The sequence below is a fragment of the Castanea sativa genome, chromosome 1 (assembly GCF_040712315.1).
Source record: "Castanea sativa cultivar Marrone di Chiusa Pesio chromosome 1, ASM4071231v1".
In the NCBI taxonomy this organism is placed as follows: domain Eukaryota; kingdom Viridiplantae; phylum Streptophyta; class Magnoliopsida; order Fagales; family Fagaceae; genus Castanea; species Castanea sativa.
In genome coordinates this window covers 35,165,934-35,189,163 of record NC_134013.1, presented here as the reverse complement: position 1 = coordinate 35,189,163, position 23,230 = coordinate 35,165,934, and the positions used below count along the sequence as shown (strand labels likewise).

The following is a 23,230-nucleotide window of genomic DNA, read 5'->3' as shown; positions in this document are numbered from 1 at the left end:
ATCAAGTGTTAGAAAAAAATAAGGGAACCACCAAATGTGTGAAAAGAAATGTCACATGTGATGTTGGAACTGCACAATATGAGGATGAAACCGTCGAGTGTGAGAAAAAAGTAAGGGAACCACCCAATGTGACAAAAGAACTGTCATATGTGATGTTGGAACCACATAATATGAGGATGAAATTGTCAAATGTGAGAGTAAAGTAAAGGAACCTCCAAATGTGAGAAAAGAACTGTCACATGTGATGTTGGAACTGCACAATGTGAGGATGGAACCGTCAAATGTGAGAAAACAAAGTAAGGAAACCACCAAATTTGAGAAAAGAACTGTCACATGTGATGTTGGAACTACAAAATGTGAGGCTGAAATCGTCAAGTGTGAGAAAAAAGTAAGGGAACCACCCAATGTGACAAAAGAACAGTCATATGTGATGTTGGAACCGCATAATGTGAATATAAAACCGCCAAATGTGAGAAAAAAAGTAAGGGAACCACTAAATGTGAGAAAAGAACTGTCACATGTGATGTTGAAACTGCAAAATATGAGGATGAAACCGTCAAATGTGAGAAAAAATAAGGGAATCACCAAATGTGAGAAAGGAACTATCACTTGTGATGTTGGAACTGCACAATTTGAGGATGCACCCGTCAAATTTGAGAAAAAAAAGTAAGGGAACCACCAAATGTGAGAAAAGAACTGTCACATGTGATGTTGGAACTGCATTACGTGAGGATGAAACCGCCAAATGTGAGCAAAATGTAAGGGAACCACTAAATGTGAGAAAAGAACTGTCACATGTGATGTTGGAACTGCATAATGTGGGGATGAAACCATCAAGTGTGAGAAAAAAAAAGGGAACGACCAAATGTGAGAAAAGAAATGTCAAATGTGATGTTGGAACTGCACAATATGAGGATGAAACCGTCAAGTGTGAGAAAAAAGTAAGGGAATCACCAGATGTGAGAAAAGAACTGTCACAAGTGATGTTGGAACTGCACAATGTGAGGATGGAACCTTCAAATGTGAGCAAAAAGTAAAGGAACCACTAAATGTGAGAAAAGAACTGTCACATGTGATGTTGGAACTGCAGAATGTGGGGATGAAACCATCAAGTGTGAGAAAAAAAAAGGGAACCACCAAATGTGAGAAAAGAAATGTCACATGTGATGTTGGAACTGCACAATATGAGGATGAAACCGTCAAGTGTGAGAAAAAAGTAAGGGAACCACCCAATGTGACAAAAGATCTGTCATATGTGATGTTGGAACCACATAATATGAGGATGAAATTGTCAAATGTGAGAGTAAAGTAAAGGAACCTCCAAATGTGAGAAAAGAACTGTCTCATGTGAAGTTGGAATTGCACAATATAAGGATGGAACCATCAAATTTGAGAAAAAAAAAAGGAGAACCACCAAATGTGAGAAAAGAACTGTCACATGTGATGTTGGAACTGCACAATGTGAAGATGAAACCGTTAAGTGTGAGAAAAAAGTAAGGGAACCACCAAATTTGGAAAAGGAACTGTCACATGTGATGTTGGAACTGCACAATGTGCAGATGAAACCGTCAAATGTGAGAAAAAAGTAAGGGAACCATCCAATGTGACACAAAAATTGTCATATACGATGTTCGAATTGCATAATGTGGAATGAAACCAGCAAGTGTTAGAAAAAAATAAGGGAACCACCAAATGTGAGAAAAGAACTGTCACAAGTGATGTTGGAACTACACAATGTGAGGATGGAATCGTCAAGTGTGAGAAAAAAGTAAGGGAACCACCCAATGTGACAAAAGAACTGTCATATGTGATGTTGGAATCGCATAATGTGAGGATAAAACCGTCAAATGTGAAAAAAAAAGTAAGGGAACCACCAAATGTGAGAAAAGAATTGTCACATGTGATGTTGAATCTGCACAATGTGAGGATGAAACCGTCAAATGTGAGAAAAAAGTAAGGGAATCACCAGATGTGAGAAAAGAACTGTCACATGTGATGTTGGAACTGCACAATGTGAGGATGGAACCGTCAAATGTGAGCAAAAATTAAAGGAACCACTAAATGTGAGAAAAGAACTGTCACATGTGATGTTGGAACTGCATAATGTGGGGATGAAACCATCAAGTGTGAGAAAAAAAATGGGAACCACCAAATGTGAGAAAAGAAATGTCACATGTGATGTTGGAACTGCACAATATGAGGATGAAACCGTTGAGTGTGAGAAAAAAGTAAGGGAACCACCCAATGTGACAAAAGAACTGTCATATGTGATGTTGGAACCACATAATATGAGGATGAAATTGTCAAATGTGAGAGTAAAGTAAAGGAACCTCCAAATGTGAGAAAAGAACTTTCACATGTGAAGTTGGAATTGCACAATATAAGGATGGAACCATCAAATTTGAGAAAAAAAAAGGAGAACCACCAAATGTGTGAAAAAAAGGTCACATGTGATGTTGGAACTGGATAATGTGAAGATGGAACCGTCAAATATGAGAAAAAAAATAAAGGAACCACTAAATGTGACAAAAATCTGACACGTGATGTTGTAACAGCACAATGTGAGGATGAAGTCATCAGATGTTAGAAAAAAGTAAGGGAACCACCAAATGTGAGAAAAGAACTGTCACATGTGATGTTGGAACTGCACAATGTGAAGATCAAACCGTTAAATGTGAGAAAAAAGTAAGGGAACCACCAAATGTGAGAAAAGAACTGTCACAAGTGATGTTGGAACTGCACGCTGTGAGGATGGAACCGTAAAATGTGAGAAAAAAATAAGGGAACCACTAAATGTGACAAAAAACTGACACGTGATGTTAGAATAGCACAATGTGAAGATGAAATCGTCGGGTGTTAGAAAAAAATAAGGGAACAACCAAATGTGAGAAAAGAACTGTCACATGTGATGTTGGAATTGCACAATGTGAAGATGAAACCGTTAAATGTGAGAAAAAAGTAAGGGAACCACCAAATTTGAGAAAAGAACTGTCACATGTGATGTAGGAACTGCACAATGTGCAGATGGAACCGTCAAATGTGAGAAAAAAGTAAGGGAACCATCCAATGTGACAAAAAAATTGTCATATACGATGTTCGAATTGCATAATGTGAGAATGAAACCATCAAGTGTTAGGAAAAAAATAAGGGAACCACCAAATGTGAGAAAAGAACTGTCACATGTGATGTTGAAACTGCACAATGTGAGGTTGAATCTGTCAAATGTGAGAAAAAAGTAAGGGAATCACCAGATGTGAGAAAAGAACTGTCACATGTGATGTTGGAACTACAAAATGTGAGGCTGAAATCGTCAAGTGTGAGAAAAAAGTAAGCGAACCACCCAATGTGACAAAAGAACAGTCATATGTGATGTTGGAACCGCATAATGTGAGTATAAAACCGTCAAATGTGAGAAAAAAAGAAAGGGAATCACTAAATGTGAGAAAAGAACTGTCACATGTGATGTTGAAACTGCAAAATGTGAGAATGAAACCGTCAAATGTGAGAAAAAAAATAAGGGAATCACCAAATGTGAGAAAGGAACTGTCACTTTTGATGTTGGAAGTGCACAATGTGAGGATAGACCCGTCAAATTTGAGAAAAAAAAGTAAGGGAACCACCAAATGTGAGAAAAGAACTGTCACATGTGACGTTGGAACTGCATTACGTGAGGATGAAACCGCCAAATGTGAGCAAAAAGTAAGGGAACCACTAAATGTGAGAAAAGAACTGTCACATGTGATGTTGGAACTGCACAATGTGAAGATGAAACCGTTAAATGTGAGAAAAATTTAAGGGAACCACCAAATGTGAGAAAAGAACAGACACATGTGATGTTGGAACTGCACAATATGAGGATAAAACCGTCAAGTGTGAGAAAAAATAAGGGAACCACCAAATGTGACAAAAGAACAGTCATATGTGATGTTGGAACCACATAATATGAGGATGAAATTGTCAAATGTTAGAAATGAGTAAATGAACCACCAAATGTGAGAAAAGAACTGTCACAAGTGATGTTGGAACTACACAATGTGAGGATGAAATCGTCGAGTGTGAGAAAAAAGTAAGGGAACCACCCAATGTTACAAAAGAACTGTCATATGTGATTTTGGAACCGCATAATGTGAGAATAAAACCGTCAAATGTGAGAAACAAAGTAAGGGAACCACCAAATGTGAGAATAGAACTGTCACATGTGATGTTGGAACTACAAAATGTGAGGCTGAAATTGTCAAGTGTGAGAAAAAAGTAAGGGAACCACCCAATGTGACAAAAGAACAGTCATATGTGATGTTGGAACCGCACAATGTGAGTATAAAACCGTCAAATGTGAGAAGAAAAGTAAGGGAACCACTAAATGTGAGAAAAGAACTGTCACATGTGATGTTGAAACTGCAAAATATGAGGATGAAACAGTCAAATGTGAGAAAAAAATAAGGGAATCACCAAATGTGAGAAAGGAACTGTCACATTTGATGTTGGAACTGCACAATGTCAGGATGGAACCGTCAAATGTGAGCAAAAAGCAAAGGAACCACTAAATGTGAGAAAAGAACTGTCACATGTGATGTTGGAACTGCATAATGTGGGGATGAAACCATCAAGTGTGAGAAAAAAAAAGGGAACCACCAAATGTGAGAAAAGAAATGTCACATGTGATGTTGGAACTGCAAAATATGAGGATGAAACAGTCAAGTGTGAGAAAAAAGTAAGGGAACCACCCAATTTGACAAAAGAACTGTCATATGTGATGTTGGAACCACATAATATGAGGATGAAATTGTCAAATGTGAGAGTAAATTAAAGGAACCTCCAAATGTGAGAAAAGAACTGTCACATGTGAAGTTGGAATTGCACAATATAAGGATGGAACCATCAAATTTGAGAAAAAAAAGGAGAACCACCAAATGTGTGAAAGAAAGGTCACATGTGATGTTGGAACTGGATAATGTGAAGATGGAACCGTCAAATATGAGAAAAAAAATAAAGGAACCACTAAATGTGACAAAAATCTGACACGTGATGTTGGAACAGCACAATGTGAGGATGAAGTCATCAGATGTTAGAAAAAAGTAAGGGAACCACCAAATGTGAGAAAAGAACTGTCACATGTGATGTTGGAACTGCACAATGTGAAGATCAAACCGTTAAATGTGAGAAAAAAGTAAGGGAACCACCAAATGTGAGAAAAGAATTGTCACATGTGATGTTGGAACTGCACACTGTGAGGATAGAACCGTCAAATGTGAGAAAAAAATAAGGGAACCACTAAATGTGACAAAAAACTGACACGTGATGTTAGAACAGCACAATGTTATGATGAAATCGTCGGACGTTAGAAAACAATAAGGGAACCACCAAATGTGAGAAAAGAACTGTCACATGTGATGTTGGAACTGCACAATATGAAGATGAAACCGTTAAGTGTGTGAAAAAAGTAAGGGAACCACCAAATTTGGAAAGGGAACTGTCACATGTGATGTTTGAATTGCACAATGTGCAGATGGAACCGTCAAATGTGAGAAAAAAGTAAGGCAACCATCCAATGTGACAAAAAAATTGTCATATACAATGTTCGAATTGCATAATGTGAGAATGAAACCATCAAGTGTTAGAAAAAAAATAAGGGAACCACCAAATGTGAGAAAAGAACTGTCACATGTGATGTTGAAACTGCACAATTTGAGGATGAATCTGTCAAATGCGAGAAAAAAGTAAGGGAATCACCAGATGTGAGAAAAGAACTGTCACATGTGATGTTGGAACTACAAAATGTGAGGCTGAAATCTTCAAGTGTGAGAAAAAAGTAAGCGAACCACCCAATGTGACAAAAGAACAGTCATATGTGATGTTGGAACCACATAATGTGAGTATAAAACCGTCAAATGTGAGAAAAAAAGTAAGGGAACCACTAAATGTGAGAAAAGAACTGTCACATGTGATGTTGAAACTGCAAAATGTGAGAATGAAACCGTCAAATGTGAGAAAAAAAATAAGGGAATCACCAAATGTGAGAAAGGAACTGTCACTTTTGATGTTGGAAGTGCACAATGTGAGGATGGACCCGTCAAATTTGAGAAAAAAAAGTAAGGGAACCACCAAATGTGAGAAAAGAACTGTCACATGTGATGTTGGAACTGCATTACGTGAGGATGAAACCGCCAAATGTGAGCAAAAAGTAAGGGAACCACTAAATGTGAGAAAAGAACTGTCACATGTGATGTTGGAACTGCACAATGTGAAGATGAAACCGTTAAATGTGAGAAAAATTTAAGGGAACCACCAAATGTGAGAAAAGAACAGTCACATGTGATGTTGGAACTGCACAATATGAGGATAAAACCGTCAAGTGTGAGAAAAAATAAGGGAACCACCAAATGTGACAAAAGAACAGTCATATGTGATGTTGGAACCACATAATATGAGGATGAAATTGTCAAATGTTAGAAATGAGTAAATGAACCACCAAATGTGAGAAAAGAACTGTTACACGAGATGTTGGAATTGCACAATATATGGATGGAACCATCAAATTTGAGAAAAAAAAAAGTAAGGAAACCACCAAATGTGAGAAAAAAACTGTCACATGTGATGTTGGAACTGCACAATGTAAACATGAGACTGTTAAATGTGAAAAAAAAGTAAAGGAACCACCAAATTTGAGAAAATAACTGTCACATGTGATGTTGGAACTGCACAATGTGCAGAGGAACCGCCAAATGTGAGAAAAAGTAAAGGGAACCATCCAATGTGACAAAACAACTGTCATATACGATGTTGGAACTGCATAATATGATGATGGAACCATCAAGTGTGAGAAAAAAATAAGGGAACCACCAAATGTGAGAACAGAACTGTCACATGTGATGTTGGAACTGCACAGTGTGAGGATGGAACCGTCAAATGTGAGAAAAAAAAAAGTAAGGGAACCAACAAATGGGAGAAAAGAACTGTCACATGTGATGTTGGAACTGCATTACGTGAGGATGGAACCTCCAAATGTGAGCAAAAAGTAAGGGTACCACTAAATGTGAGAAAAAAACTGTCACATGTGATGTTAAAACTGCAGAATATGAGGATGGAACCATTAAATGTGAGACAAAAAACTAAGGGAACCACCAAATGTGAGAAAAAAATGTTCACATGTGATGTTGGAACTGCATAATGTGAGGATGAAACCGTCAAATGTGAGAAAAAAAATAAGGGAACCACAAAATGTGACAAAAGAACTGAAACTGTCAAATATGACAAAAAAGTAAAAGAACCCCAAAATGTGAGAAAAGAACTGACACATAATGTTGGAACCACACAATGCGAGGAATAAACCGTCAAATGTGAGAAAAAAGTAAGGAAACCAAAAAATGTGTGAAAAGAACTGTTACATGTGATGTTGGAACTGCACAATGTGATGACGAACCGTGAAATGTGAGAAAAAATAAGGGAACTACCGAATGTGAGAAAAAAGTAAGAGAAGCACCAAATGTGAGAAAAGAACTGTCACATGTGATGTTGGAACTGCACAATGTGAGGATGGAACTGTTAAATGTGAGAAAAAAAGTACGGGAACCAACCAATGTGACAAAAGAATTGTTAGATATGATGTTGGAACTGCATAATGTGAGGATGAAACCATCAAGTGTGAGAAAAAAAAAATGGAACCACCAAATGTGAGAAAAGAACTGTCACTTGTGATGTTGGAACAGCACAATATGAGGATGAAACTATCGAATGTGAGAAAAAAGTAACGGAACCACCCAATGTGACAAAGGAACTGTCATATGTGATGTTGGAACCACATAATATGAGGATGAAATTGAAAAATGTGAGAAAAAAGTAAAGGAACCACCAAATCTGAGAAAAGAACCGTCACATGTGATGTTGAAATTGCACAACATAAGAATGGAACCATCAAATTTGATAAAAAAAAAAAAAAAGAGAACCACCAAATGTGATGTTGGAACTGCTTAATGTGAGGATGGAACCGTCAAATATGAGGAAAAAAATAAGGGAACCACTAAATGTGACAAAAATCTGACATGTGATGTTGGAACAGCACAATGTGAGGATGAAATCGTCAGATGTTAAAAAAAAGTAAGGGAACCACTAAATGTGAGAAAAGAATTGTCACATGTGATGCTGAAACTGCACACTAAGAGGATAGAACCGTCAAATGTGAGAAAAAAAATAAGGGAACCACTAAATGTGACAGAAAACTGACACGTGATTTTAGAACAGCACAATGTGAGGATGAAATCGTCGGATGTTAGAAAAAGATAAGGGAACCACCAAATGTGAGAAAAGAACTGTCACATGTGATGTTGAAACTGCACAATGTGAGGATGAAACCGTCAAATGTGAGAAAAAAGTAAGGGAATCACCAAATGTGAGAAAAGAACTGTCACATGTGATGTTGGAACTGCACAATGTGAGGATGGAACCGTCAAATGTGAGAAAACAAAGTAAGGGAACCACCAAATGTGAGAAAAGAATTGTCACATGTGATGTTGGAACTACAAAATGTGAGGCTGAAATCGTCAAGTGTGAGAAATAAGTAAGGCAACCACCCAATGTGACAAAAGAACAGTCATATGTGATGTTGGAACCGCATAATGTGAGTATAAAACCGTCAAATGTGAGAAAAAAAGTAAGGGAACCACTAAAGGTGAGAAAAGAACTGTCATATGTGATGTTGAAACTGCAAAATGTTAGGATCAAACCGTAAAATGTGAGAAAAAAGTAAGGGAATCACCAAATGTGAGAAAGGAACTGTCACTTGTGATGTTGGAACTGCACAATGTGAGGATGGACCCATCAAATGTGAGAAAAAAAAGTACGGAACTACCAAATGTGAGAAAAAAGTAAGGGAACCACCAAATGTGGGAAAAGAACTGTCACATGTGATGTTGGAACTGCACACTGTGAGGATGGAACCATCAAATGTGAGAAAAAAGTAAGGGAATCACCAAATGTGAGAAAGGAACTGTCACATGTGATGTTGGAACTGCACAATGTGAGGATGGACCCGTCAAATTTGAGAAAAGAAAGTAAGGGAACCACCAAATGTGAGAAAAGAATTGTCACATGTGATGTTGGAACCACATAATGTAAGGATAAAACCGTAAAATGTGAGAAAAAAAGTAAGGGAACCACCAAATATGAGAAAAGAACTGTCACATGTGATATTGAAACTGCACAATGTGAGGATGAAACCGTCGAATGTGAGAAAAAAGTAAGGGAATCACCAAATGTGAGAAAAGAACTCTCATATGTGATGTTGGAACTGCACAATGTGAGAATGGAACCGTCAAATGTGAGAAAAAATAATAAGGGAACCACTAAATGTGAGAAAAGAACTGTCACATGTGATGTTGGAACTGCACAATGTGAGGATGGACCCGTCAAATGTGAGAAAAAAAAGTACGGAACTACCAAATGTGAGAAAAAAGTAAGGGAACCACCAAATGTGAGGAAAGAGTAAGGGAACCACCAAATGTGAGAAAAGAACTGTCACATGTGATGTTGGAACTGCACACTGTGAGGATGGAACCATCAAATGTGAGAAAAAATAAGGGAACCGCTAAATGTGACAAAAAACTGACACGTGATGTTAGAACAGCACAATGTGAGGACGAAATCGTCGGATGTTAGAAAAATATAAGGGAACCACCAAATGTGAGAAAAGAACTGTCACATGTGATGTTGAAACTGCACAATGTGAAGATGAAACCGTTAAATGTGAGAAAAAAGTAAGGGAACCACCAAATTAGAGAAAAGAACTGTCACTTGTGATGTTGGAACTGCACAATGTGAGGATGAAACTGTCAAATATGAGAAAAAAAAATAAGGGAACCACTAAATGTGACAAAAGAACTGAAACTGTCAAATATGAGAAAAAAGTAAAAGAACCCCCAAATGTGAGAAAAAAGTAAGGGAACCACCAAATGTAAGAAAAAAACCGTCACATGTGATGTTGGAACTGCACAATGTGAGGATGGAACCGTCAAATGTGAGAAAAAAAGTAAGGGAACCATCCAATGTAACAAAAGAACTGTTAGATATGATGTTGAAACTGCATAATGTGAGGATGAAACCATCAAGTGTGAGAAAAAAAAAGGGAACCACCAAATGTGAGAAAATAACTGTCACATGTGATGTTGGAACTGCACAATATGAGGATGAAACCGTCAAGTGTGAGAAAAAAGTAAGGGAACCACCCAATGTGACAAAAGAACTGTCATATGTGATGTTGGAACCACATAATATGAGGATGAAATTGTCAAATGTGAGGAAAAAGTAAAGGAACCGCCAAATATGAGAAAAGAACTGTCACATGTGATGTTGGAATTGCACAATATAAGGATGGAACCATCAAATTTGAGAAAAAAAAAAAAGAGAACCACCAAATGTGAGAAAAAAAGGTCACATGTGATGTTGGAACTGCACAATGTGAGGATGGAACCGTCAAATGTGAGAAAAAAATAAGGGAACCACTAATTGTGACAAAAAACTGACACGTGATGTTAGAACAACACAATGTGAGGATGAAATCGTCAGATGTTAGAAAAAAGTAAGGAAACCACCAAATGTAAGAAAAAAACTGTCACATGTGATGTTGGAACTGCACAATATGAGGATGGAACCGTCAAATGTGAGAAAACAAAGTAAGGGAACCACCAAATGTGAGAAAAGAATTGTCACATGTGATGTTGGAACTACAAAATATGAGACTGAAATCGTCAAGTGTGAGAAAAAAGTAAGGCAACCACCCAATGTGACAAAAGAACAGTCATATGTGATGTTGGAACCGCATAATGTAAGTATAAAACCGTCAAATGTGAGAAAAAAAGTAAGGGAACCACTAAATGTGAGAAAAGAACTGCCACATGTGATGTTGAAACTGCAAAATTTGAGGATGAAACCGTAAAATGTGAGAAAAAAGTAAGGGAATCACCAAATGTGAGAAAGGAACTGTCACTTGTGATGTTGGAACTGCACAATGTGAGGATGGACCCGTCAAATTTGAGAAAAAAAAGTAAGGGAACCACCAAATGTGAGAAAAGAACTGTCACATGTGATGTTGGAACTGCATTACGTGAGGATGAAACCGCCAAATGTGAGCAAAAAGTAAGGGAACCACTAAATGTGAGAAAAGAACTGTCACATGTGATGTTGAAACTGCACAATGTGAGGATGGAACCCTTAAATGTGAGACAAAAATGTAAGAGAACCACCAAATGTGAGAAAATAATGGTCACAGGTGATGTTGGAACTGCACAATGTGAGGATGAAACCGTCGAATGAGAGAAAAAAAAAAAAGGGAACCACTAAATGTGACAAAAGAACTAAAACTATCAAATGTGAGAAAAAAGTAAAAAAAACCCCAAAATGTGAGAAAATAACTGACACATAAGGTTGGAACCGCACAATGTGAGGATGAAACCGTCAAATATGAGAAAAAAGTAAGGAAACCACCAAATGTGTGAAAAAAACTGTCACATGTGATGTTGGAACTGAACAATATGAGGACGGAAACGTCAAATGTGAGAAAAAAGAAAGGGAACCACCAAATGTGAGAAAAGAACCGTCACATGTGATGTTGGAACTGCACAATGTGAGGATAGAACCGTCAAATGTGAGAAAAAAAAGTAAGGGAACCATCCAATGTGACAAAAGAACTGTTAGATATAATGTTGGAACTGCAGAATGTGAGGATGAAACCATCAAGTGTGAGAAAAAAAAAGGGAACCACCAAATGTGAGAAAAGAACAGTCACATGTGATGTTGGAGCTGCACAATATGAGGATGAAACCGTCAAGTGTGAGAAAAAAGTAAGGGAACCACCCAATATGACAAAAGAACTGTCATATCTGATGTTGGAACCACATAATATGAGGATGAAATTGTCAAATGTGAGAAAAAAGTAAAGGAACCACCAAATGTGAGAAAAGAACTGTCACATGTGATGTTGGAACTGAACAATGGGAGGACGGAAACGTCAAATGTGAGAAAAAAGTAAGGGAACCACCAAATGTGAGAAAAGAACCGTCACATGTGATGTTGGAACTGCACAATATGAGGATGAAACCGTCAAGTGTGAGAAAAAAGTAAGGGAACCACCCAATATGACAAAAGAACTGTCATAATTGATGTTGGAACCACATAATATGAGGATGAAATTGTCAAATGTGAGAAAAAAGTAAAGGAACCACCAAATGTGAGAAAAGAACTGTCACATGTGATGTTGGAATTGCACAATATAAGGATGGAACCATCAAATTTGAGAAAAAAAAAAAGAGAACCACCAAATGTGAGAAAAAAAGGTCACATGTGATGTTGGAACTGCACAATGTGAGGATGGAACCATCAAATGTGAGAAAAAAATAAGGGAACCACTAAATGTGACAAAAAACTGACACGTGATGTTGGAACAGTACAATGTGAGGATGAAATCGTCAGATGTTAGAAAAAAGTAAGGAAACCAACAAATGTGAGAAAAAAACTGTCACATGTGATGTTGGAACTGCACAATGTAAAGATGAGACTGTTAAATGTGAGAAAAATGTAAAGGAACCACCAAATTTGGGAAAAGAACTGTCACATGTGATGTTGGAACTGCACAATGTGCCGATGGAACCGTCAAATGTGAGAAAAAGTTAAGGGAACCATCCAATGTGACAAAAAAACTGTCATATACGATGTTGGAACTGCATAATATGATGATGGAACCATCAAGTGTGAGAAAAAAATAAGGGAACCACCAAATGTGAGGAAAGAACTGTCACATGTGATGTTGGAACTGCACAGTGTGAGGATGGAACCGTCAAATGTGAGAAAAAAAAAAGTAAGGGAACCACCAAATGTGAGTAAAGAACTGTCACATGTGATGTTGGAACTGCACAATATGAGGATGGACCCGTCAAATATGAGAAAAAAAAAGTAAGGAAACCACCAAATGTGAGAAAAGAACTGTCACATGTGATGTTGGAACTGCATTATGTGAGGATGGAACGGCCAAATGTGAGCAAAAAGTAAGGGAACCACTAAATGTGAGAGAAAAACTATCACATGTGATGTTAAAACTGCAGAATATGAGGATGGAACCATTAAATGTGAGACAAAAAAGTAAGAGAACCACCAAATGTGAGAAAAAAATGGTCGCATGTGATGTTGGAACTGCACAATGTGAGGATGAAACCGTCAAATGTGAGAAAAAAAAATAAGGGAACCACTAAATGTGACAAAAGAACTGAAACTGTCAAATATGAGAAAAAAGTAAAAGAACCCCCAAATGTGAGAAAAGAACTGACACATAATATTGGAACCACACAATGCGGGGAAGAAACCGTGAAATGTGAGAAAAAAGTAAGGAAACCACCAAATGTGTGAAAAGAATTGTCACATGTGATGTTGGAACGGCACAATGTGATGACGGAACCGTGAAATGTGAGAAAAAATAAGGGAACCACCAAATGTGAGAAAAAAGTAAGGGAAGCACCAAATGTGAGAAAAGAACTGTCACATATGATGTTGGAACTGCACAATGTGAGGATGGAACCGTCAAATGTGAGAAAAAAAGTACGGGAACCATCCAATGTGACAAAAGAACTGTTAGATATGATGTTGGAACAGCATAATGTGAGGATGAAACCATCAAGTGCGAGAAAAAAAAAGGGAACCACCAAATGTGAGAAAAGAACTGTCACTTGTGATGTTGGAACTGCACAATATTAGGATGAAACCATCAAATGTGAGGGAAAAAAAGGGAACCACCCAATGTGACAAAGGAACTGTCATATGTGATGTTGGAACCACATAATATGAGGATGAAATTGTCAAATGTGAGAAAAAGTAAAGGAACCACCAAATGTGAGAAAAGAACCGTCACATGTGATGTTGAAATTGCACAATATAAGAATGGAACCATCAAATTTGAGGAAAAAAAACGGAGAACCACCAAATGTGAGAAAAAAATGGTCGAATGTGATGTTGGAACTGCATAATGTGAGGATGGAACCGTCAAATATGAGAAAATAATAAGGGAACCACTAAATGTGACAAAAATCTGACACGTGATGTTGGAACAGCACAAGCTGAGGATGAAATCGTCAGATGTTAGAAAAGAGTAAGGGAACCACCAAATTTGAGAAAAGAACTGTCACATGTGATGTTGGAACTGCACAATGTGAAGATGAAACCGTTAAATGTGAGAAAAAAGTAAGGGAACCACCAAATGTGAAAAAAGAACTGTCACATGTGATATTGGAACTGCACACTGTGAGGATGTAACCGTCAAATGTAAGAAAAAAAATAAGGGAACCCCTAAATCTGACAAAAAACTGACACGTGATGTTAGAACAGCACAATGTGATGATGAAATCGTCGGATGTTAGAAAAAAATAAGGGAACCACCAAATGTGAGAAAAGAACTGTCACATGTGATGTTGGAACTGCACAATGTGAAGATGAAACCGTTAAATGTGAGAAACAAGTAAGGGAACCACCAAATTTGAGAAAAGAACTGTCACATGTGATGTTGGAATTGCACAATGTGAAGATGGAACCGTCAAATGTGAGAAAAAAGTAAGGGAACCATCCAATGTGACAAAAAAATTGTCATATACGATGTTCGAATTGCATAATGTGAGGATGAAACCATCAAGTTTGAGAAAAAAATAAGGGAACTACCAAATGTGAGAAAAGAACTGTCACATGTGATGTTGGAACTACACAATGTGAGGATGGAATCGTCAAGTGTGAGAAAAAAGTAAAGGAATCACCCAATGTGACAAAAGAACTGTCATATGTGATGTTGGAACCGCATAATGTGAGGATAAAACCGTCAAACGTGAGAAAAAAAGTAAGGGAACCACCAAATGTTAGAAAAGAACTGTCACATGTGATGTTGAAACTGCACAATGTGAGGATGAAAATGTCAAATGTGAGAAAACGTAAGCGAATCACCAAATGTGAGAAAAGAACTGTCACATGTGATGTTGGAACTGCACAGTGTGAGGATGGAACCGTCAAATGTGAGGAAAAAAAAGTAAGGGAACCACCAAATGTGAGAAAAGAACTGTCACATGTGATGTTGAAACTGCACAATGTGAGGATGGACCCATCAAATGTGAGAAAAAAAAGTAAGGGAACTACCAAATGTGAGAAAAGAACTGTCGAATGTGATGTTGGAACTGCACAATGCGCAGATGGAACCGTCAAATGTGAGAAAAAAGTAAGGGAACCATCCAATGTGACAAAAAAACTGTCATATACGATGTTGGAACTGCATAATATGCGGATGGAACCATCAAGTGTGAGAAAAAAGTAAGGGAACCACCAAATGTGAGAAAAGAACTGTCACATGTGATATTGGAACTACATAATTTGAGGATGGAATCGTCAAGTGTGAGAAAAAAGTAAGGGAACCACCCAATGTGACAAAAGAACTGTCATATGTGATGTTGGAATCGCATAATGTGAGGATAAAACCGTCAAATGTGAAAAAAAAGTAAGGGAACCACCAAATGTGAGAAAAGAATTGTCATATGTGATGTTGAATCTTCACAATGTGAGGATGAAACCGTCAAATGTGAGAAAAAAGTAAGGGAATCACCAAACGTGATAAAATAACTGTCACACGTGATGTTGGAATTGCACAATGTGAGGATGGACCCGTCAAATGTGAGAAAAAAAGTAAGGGAACCACCAAATGTGAGAAAAGAACTGTCACATGTGATGTTGGAACCACATAATGTGAGGATAAAACCGTCAAATGTGAGAAAAAAAGTAAGGGAACCACCAAATGTGAGAAAAGAACTGTCACATGTGATATTAAAACTGCAGAATGTGAGGATGAAACCGTCGAATGTGAGAAAAAAGTAAGGGAATCACCAAATGTGAGAAAAGAACTGTCATATGTGATGTTGGAACTGCACAATGTGAGAATGGAACCGTCAAATGTGAGAAAAAATAATAAGGGAACCACCAAATGTGAGAAAAGAACTGTCACATGTGATGTTGGAACTGCACAATGTGAGGATGGACCCGTCAAATGTGAGAAAAAAAAGTACGGAACTACCAAATGTGAGAAAAAAGTAAGGGAACCACCAAATGTGAGAAAAGAACTGTCACATGTGATGTTGGAACTGCACACTGTGAGGATGGAACCATCAAATGTGAGAAAAAAATAAGGGAACCACTAAATGTGACAAAAAACTGACACGTGATGTTAGAACAGCACAATGTGAGGATGAAATCGTCGGATGTTAGAAAAAAATAAGGGAACCACCAAATGTGAGAAAAGAACTGTCACATGTGATGTTGGAACTGCACAATGTGAAGATGAAACCGTTAAATGTGAGAAAAAAGTAAGGGAACCACCAAATTTGAAAAAAGAACTGTCACATGTGATGTTGGAACTGCACAATGTGAGGATGAAACCGTCAAATATGAGAAAAAAAATAAGGGAACCACTAAATGTGACAAAAGAACTGAAACTGTCAAATATGAGAAAAAAGTAAAAGAACCCCCAAATGTGAGAAAAGAACTGACACATAATGTTGGAACCACACAATGCGAGGAAGAAACTGTCAAATGTGAGAAAAAAGTAAGGAAACCACCAAATGTGTGAAAAGAATTGTCATATGTGATGTTGGAACTGCATAATGTGATGACGAACCGTGAAATGTGAGAAAAAAGTAAGGGAACCACCAAATGTGAGAAAAAAGTAAGGGAACCACCAAATGTGAGAAAAAAACCGTCACATGTGATGTTGGAACTGCACAATGTGAGGATGGAACCGTCAAATGTGAGAAAAAAAGTAAGGGGACCATCCAATGTGACAAAAGAACTGTTAGATATGATGTTGAAACTGCATAATGTGAGGATGAAACCATCAAGTGTGAGAAAAAAAAAGGGAACCACCAAATGTGAGAAAATAACTGTTACATGTGATGTTGGAACTGCACAATATGAGGATGAAACCGTCAAGTGTGAGAAAAAAGTAAGGGAACCACCAAATGTGAGAAAAGAATTGTCACATGTGATATTGAAACTGCACAATGTGAGGATGAAACCGTCAAATGTGAGAAAAAAGTAAGGGAATCACCAAATGTGAGAAAAGAACTGTCACATATGATGTTGGAACTGCACAATGTGAGGATGGAACCGTCAAATGTGAGAAAAAAAAAGTAAGGTAACCACCAAATGTGAGGAAAGAACTGTTACATGTGATGTTGGAACTGCACAATGTAGGGATGGACCCGTCAAATGTGAGAAAAAAAAGTAAGGCTACTACCAAATGTAAGAAAAGAACTGTTATATGTGATGTTAGAACTATATAATGTGAGGATGGAACCATTAAATGTGGGAAAAAAGTTAGGGAACCACCAAATGTGAGAAAAGAACTGTCACATGTGATGTTGGAACTGCACAATGTGAGAACGGAACCGTCAAATGTGAGAAAAAGGTAACCTAGTGTAGCAGGTTACCTATTAGTGGGTACCGTACCCCCCTTTTTTTGGGGGTACCGTAGAATTACTCTTTATTTGAAGTTTGAAGTTTGAACCAAATGGGAAAAAGGAAAAGTCACTCTTACTAAATTTCTTTTGCTGGGTAAAGAAAGATTGGTACTTGCTAGTTGCCACTCACGTCTTTTATTTTTAGAAATTGATCTCATTCTTTGCCTATATAAAGAACCTCACTCTCTCCTTAAGGAATCAACCTAAAATTCCACCAATACTCTTTAGTAGTGGTCCTCTATTCCTCCTCAGCAATACTAATATCTAATTTAAGATGTGGTCTGTTTGGCTTTCTGTTATTAGCTTGCTTATTTTGATTTCCACGCATTGGGTTTATAGGTGGAGGAATCCTAAATGTAAAGGAAAATTACCTCCTGGTTCTATGGGCATCCCACTTATTGGGGAGACCCTTGATTTTCTAGTGTCAAACAACTCACTGGACATCCCACCTTTTATCAAGAAAAGGATGATGAACTGAGCCCCTGATAATGTGCATGCAAACTTTTTTTTTTTTTCCAAGAGTCTTGTGTCTTAACTGATTGACACATCTTGATGTTTCCAACAGAGACATATATCTTTGATTGTATTATTTATGCTTGTTTGAAATGGATTCCTCATTTGACTAACTAATCATCTTCTCTCTCTTTAAATAAATTATTAATCAATGTCCTAAGGACGTTCGAGTCTCTAGGAGGGAGCTTCACATACATATACACTTAGATTAGGCTAGAGTAAAATTCTATCTTGTATAAAAAAAAAAAAAATCATCTTCTCTCTTCCTAACTCGTTTTCTTTAGTAGTTTTTTTTCACTATTTTAAATATGTGCCATTATTAGCTCAAAAAGTCTACTACCAGTACCACAACAATTTTTACAATTTTTGCCAAAGTTTATCATCTGGGCAAGTTGTGACAAAAATTGTGGCACACTTATTGGTTTTAGCTACATGCAATTTTTTTGCATTTTGGTTATGTTTAACCTATGAACATGAATATATATATATACACACACACACCATCTTGTTCTAACTAATCTGTAATTTATTTATTTAATTTATATTGGTAATGTTTTTTAGATTTGGGCCAATATATCGGCAAGTTTGGCAAGACGGCCAATGGTGGTATCATCTGATCCTGAATTCAATTATTATGTTTTTCAACAAGAAGGAAAATTGGTTGAACAGTGGTATATGGACTCCTTTGCCAAGCTTCTTGGCCAAGATGTAACAAGACTTAGTAATCAAGGAAACATTCATAAGTACCTTCGGAACCCAATCTTGAGTCATGCATGTTGGTCTTGAGGCTCTCAAGGACAAGTTGTTGCCTTACTTAGAGGATGCGATAAGTCAAAAATTGCAAGGTTGGTCTAAGCTACCCAGTTTGGAAGTGAAGAAAAGCCTTGCAGTTGTAAGTTCTTATATTAATCCAGGGATCTTATAAGGACAAAATTTAATTACAAAATTGGTTATAGTCTTACGCTACAATCTTATTCAATATGTTTTTATTTGAGGTGAATTTTGACAAATTCACTATTGGATTACTTCTTCTTCTTGTATCCACAATGCTTGAAAATTTCTAGGAAATAAAAATTCAATAGTTATGTCACCAATAAATATAAGCTTATAGATCACATGGTAAAAAATATCTAATTGACACAAAATTTGACACGTGTATTAAGAGCGTAAAGAACATGTAATTTAACGGTTAAATTTTCAAAATATGTCGTATAATATTTATTTTACTGAGTAAAGTTGTAGTTTTGGACTACAGTCAATTTTGTAGCTAAACTTTGTCCATCTTATAATGCTTGTAAAGTTGCTAGATAGTACAAAGTTTTCCTTCAAATAGAGTTGGAGGAATCTCCTCCAACTCATTAAGTTGCGGTTCAGAACACTATTAATGTGTATTAACTCACATAGTCACATGATTATTAAGTAAGTCATACGACTAAAATATACATGAATAGTTTTAAGTTATCAAGCAGTGAGTTGGAGGAACATTCATACAAAATGGTTTGGAGGAAGATTCTATATTTGTTATAAAAACTTTTTGCATTTGAAAATAAAAGAATAAATCTAAGTAAATAATGGCATGGATAAATTTACAATAACAGTGAATTTAGGTTTATTATTGTTATTGTTATTTAATTTGTTTTGGTTTTTTGATGACTTGAAATTAACATAGCTACTACAAAAGATACTTATTACCTTTATTTTTATGCAGATGATTTTCAAACTTACAGCAAAACTATTGATAAGTTATGACGCAGAGAAATCCGGAGGTAATGTTGATGATTTTTTTAGTAACTTCATGGAAGGATTTATGAAGTTACCTATAAACATTCCTGGTACTACTTACCATAAATGTCTACAGGTATAATTACTTCAAAACACTTTAACACTTTCCAATTGCAAAACATATGATGTCTCTTTTTTTTACTATAAAATTTATTTAAATTTAATCTAATATGGTGGCACAATTGTCATTACAGAAACGGCAGAAGGTGGTAAACTTGATAACTAACATATATGAGGAGAGAAAGCGTAATCCCGAAATTGGCAAAGGAGATTTTCTTGATCAAATTTTGATGGACATGAAAACTGAAACATTCTTGACAGATAAATTTATAATCTATGTGATGTTTGGCCTTCTCCTTGCCAGCTTTGAGACTATATCCTCGACTCTTACATTAGCTATTAAGTTACTTAGCGACAAGCCAAAAGTGGTGCAAGAATTGACGGTTAGTGACACAGAGGAGCCAAATTTTCTTGAATTAGATTTAGAAAATGCCCCTTTTGTGTTTAATGCTACTAAAGAACAATTTTTTTTTTTTTTTTTGATTTAGGAGGAGCATGAAGCAATTCTTAGAAGTAGAGAAGATGCCAATTCTGGACTCACATGAAAGGAATACAAATCTATGACATTTACTCATAACGTGAGTAGATAATTTCACCTTCTTCTTTTTTTTCTGGGCAAATTTTAAGTTTCTTTTTCAATTTCCCAAATAAAGGGGCTCTAGTTATTGACAGCACTTCCTACCGTCCATTGAATCGGAAAAATAGGTTGTCAATGAATCACTTAGGCTGGCTAGTGTTGCTCCAGGGATTTTAAGAAAAACAATCCAAGACATTGAAGTAAATGGTAAGCTCAAAATCAAATTGGTTTGGTCTGATGTCAACATCAATATTGACATCTTTGAACCATAATGATTTTTTTTTTTTTTTCTCTTATCTTTGATATACGAAAAGAATACTTGATATTATACATTAAGATTAAAAAAAAAAAAAACACTTTCATTTTAGGATATACAATTCCAAAAGGCCGGTCTCTTATGGTGGTTCCTTCTGCCATTCAACTGAACCCAAACATTTATGAGGACCCTCTTAGCTTCGATCCATGGAGATGGCAGGTGTGTTGAAAAAAAACCCTTGATACTCATCACTCACCACTCACCATGCATGATCACCCAATCTAACATGGACTGAATTTTGGTGGGATTACCTAAAACTATCTTCTTATTTTTTGCTGAATTTCATTCACTTTGATCCTTTGATCTAAAAGGGTATCTCAGCGAACGTCACAGCAAAGAACTTCATACCTTTTGGAGCAGGCATGAGGACATGTGCAGGAGCAGATTTCAGCAAGGTTTTTATGGGCGTCTTCCTACATGTGTTAGTCACCAAATACACGTGCTTCCAAGTTCTTAGTCTTAATTAACTGCATGCATATATATCACACTAGAACTGGCTTTTCAATTGTATCAGTAGCATCAGTATGCATGTACGATTCAGGGTTTAATAAAAAAATAATACATAAAATAATGATATAATTGAAATTAAATGATAATATAGAAAGTAAAAATAAAGGAACAAAATTACTTAATGTAAAGTGGTGAAAGTATATTATGTGAAATTGAATTTAAAAAAAAAAAACTAAAAAAGTCTTAATAGATTATTAAAATAATCTAAAATGAAAATAGACTTGTCTTAAATTTGTCAAAACTTTTGGCCATAAAGTTTTATCCGGAATAATATTTTAAATTTTGTGAAACTTTGATAATATATTTTTACTTAAAACAAACTATATTAATTATTTTAATTATACTTATTGTAAGGGCACGGAATTAGATAGCCCAAACCCACCAAAAATAGTGATGTTGGATTTCCTAAATCCAGCCCAAAACAATAGATATTTGTATAGAGAATAGGATGAACTAGCGTGAACTTCGCTCAAGGACACAGATAGGAAAAGAAAGACCAAAAACTTAAGGTTTTAATATATGAGTGGAGCTTTACAAGCTTGCCCGAGGATAAAGTTCTTAGTGGTTACAAATACTGTTCATTCTCTCTCAGTTACTACTCTCTCTATTCTTATTGGATCCATTTTATTTGAGAATTCCCTTCCTTTATATACTCCACGGCGTCTTGTATCCTAGCCCTCCATCTTTAATTCTTTCAAATCTCCTTAGGACACTTGTCCCACTAGACTCTTGGTGAAGGTGGTGGAAGGAATTGCTGAGCTGTGGATCCACTGTTCAAGTCATTTCCTCATTAATGCAGCTAATAAAGTTATTGTTAACCATTCAATGCGGAAAAAGAGGTGGTACTTTACAAGAAGCGTCACACAAAGATCCCATTCAACCACTAAAGCACCCATCTGCGCCCATTATATCCCCCACGAGCGCTCCGTCACTCCTTATTCTATCCTCGAACCACCTCACTCCTCGGGTCGTGGATGTTCCTTCTAGAGAAACAGTTGAAAGCTACAACGATGCTTCCCATTTTCAGTCCTCGAGTCCCCAAACTTATAGTTCAACACATGGAAAAAACATGTATAACACTTACATTTAGTCACATAACGGACGCAAGATATGTAAGATCAAAATTTAATTATTAAAACAAAAAATTATGGTGGATAATTAAATAATAAAAAAGGAATAGTAAAATTTCATTTGAATTTTTTTAGATATTTGGTAATTAATTGTAAATTATAGAAATAATTTAAATTTCTTGAAACTTAGGGCAAGCCACTTCGTGCAGCAATAGTTTCTAGGTCCCATATTATTTGATTCATATAATTAATAACTCTTTAATAAGGAAGTATACTTGGAAAAGAAAACCCAAAAAAAAAAAAAATAACAATCATTTGACATAGTTATAACTTTTATTATGTTGTACATGAAGTAGATGATTTGAATCATGTATAGGTGGACTATAATAAAGGGTGGAGAGGTGATGCGGACTCCTGCTTTAAGATTTGGAGATCGATGGTATTCACATTCAAGTCTTAACAAAGCATGCATGATAGCTGCATTTCATCGTGAAGATCGCAGAGCAAGACAACCATAATATTATATGTTAATTAAGTTGTGTGTTTTTCTATAACATATAATATATCTTTAGTCCCTAAGGTATGTTTGGAATGGAGGAAATGGAACAAATAATAGGGGGCAATGCCATTAGAATATATTGTAATTTAGTACATTCCTGTTAGCTTCCCATCTCCTCTCCTCTTATCCTCCCATCTCTCTCAATAATCCAAACATAGAGTAAAATTTCAATTATTATTGTATTGTCCACATTAATCAAAAAAATAAAAGAAAAAGTAAGGGTTTTTAAATAAATGGAATTGTCTTTCGTCTTATAAGAATCTTTCTCCCTTTGAGAGGGAGAGAGAGATTTATAACTTGAGGAACAAATACAACTTCTGAGTG

At 36.3% G+C, this 23,230-nt stretch overlaps 1 pseudogene; it reads left to right on the top strand.

The window, feature by feature from the left end:
- The first annotated feature begins 17,793 nt into the window (after positions 1–17,793).
- Positions 17,794–22,821, top strand: LOC142638398 (cucurbitadienol 11-hydroxylase-like; annotated as a pseudogene).
- Positions 22,822–23,230: the final 409 nt, after the last annotated feature.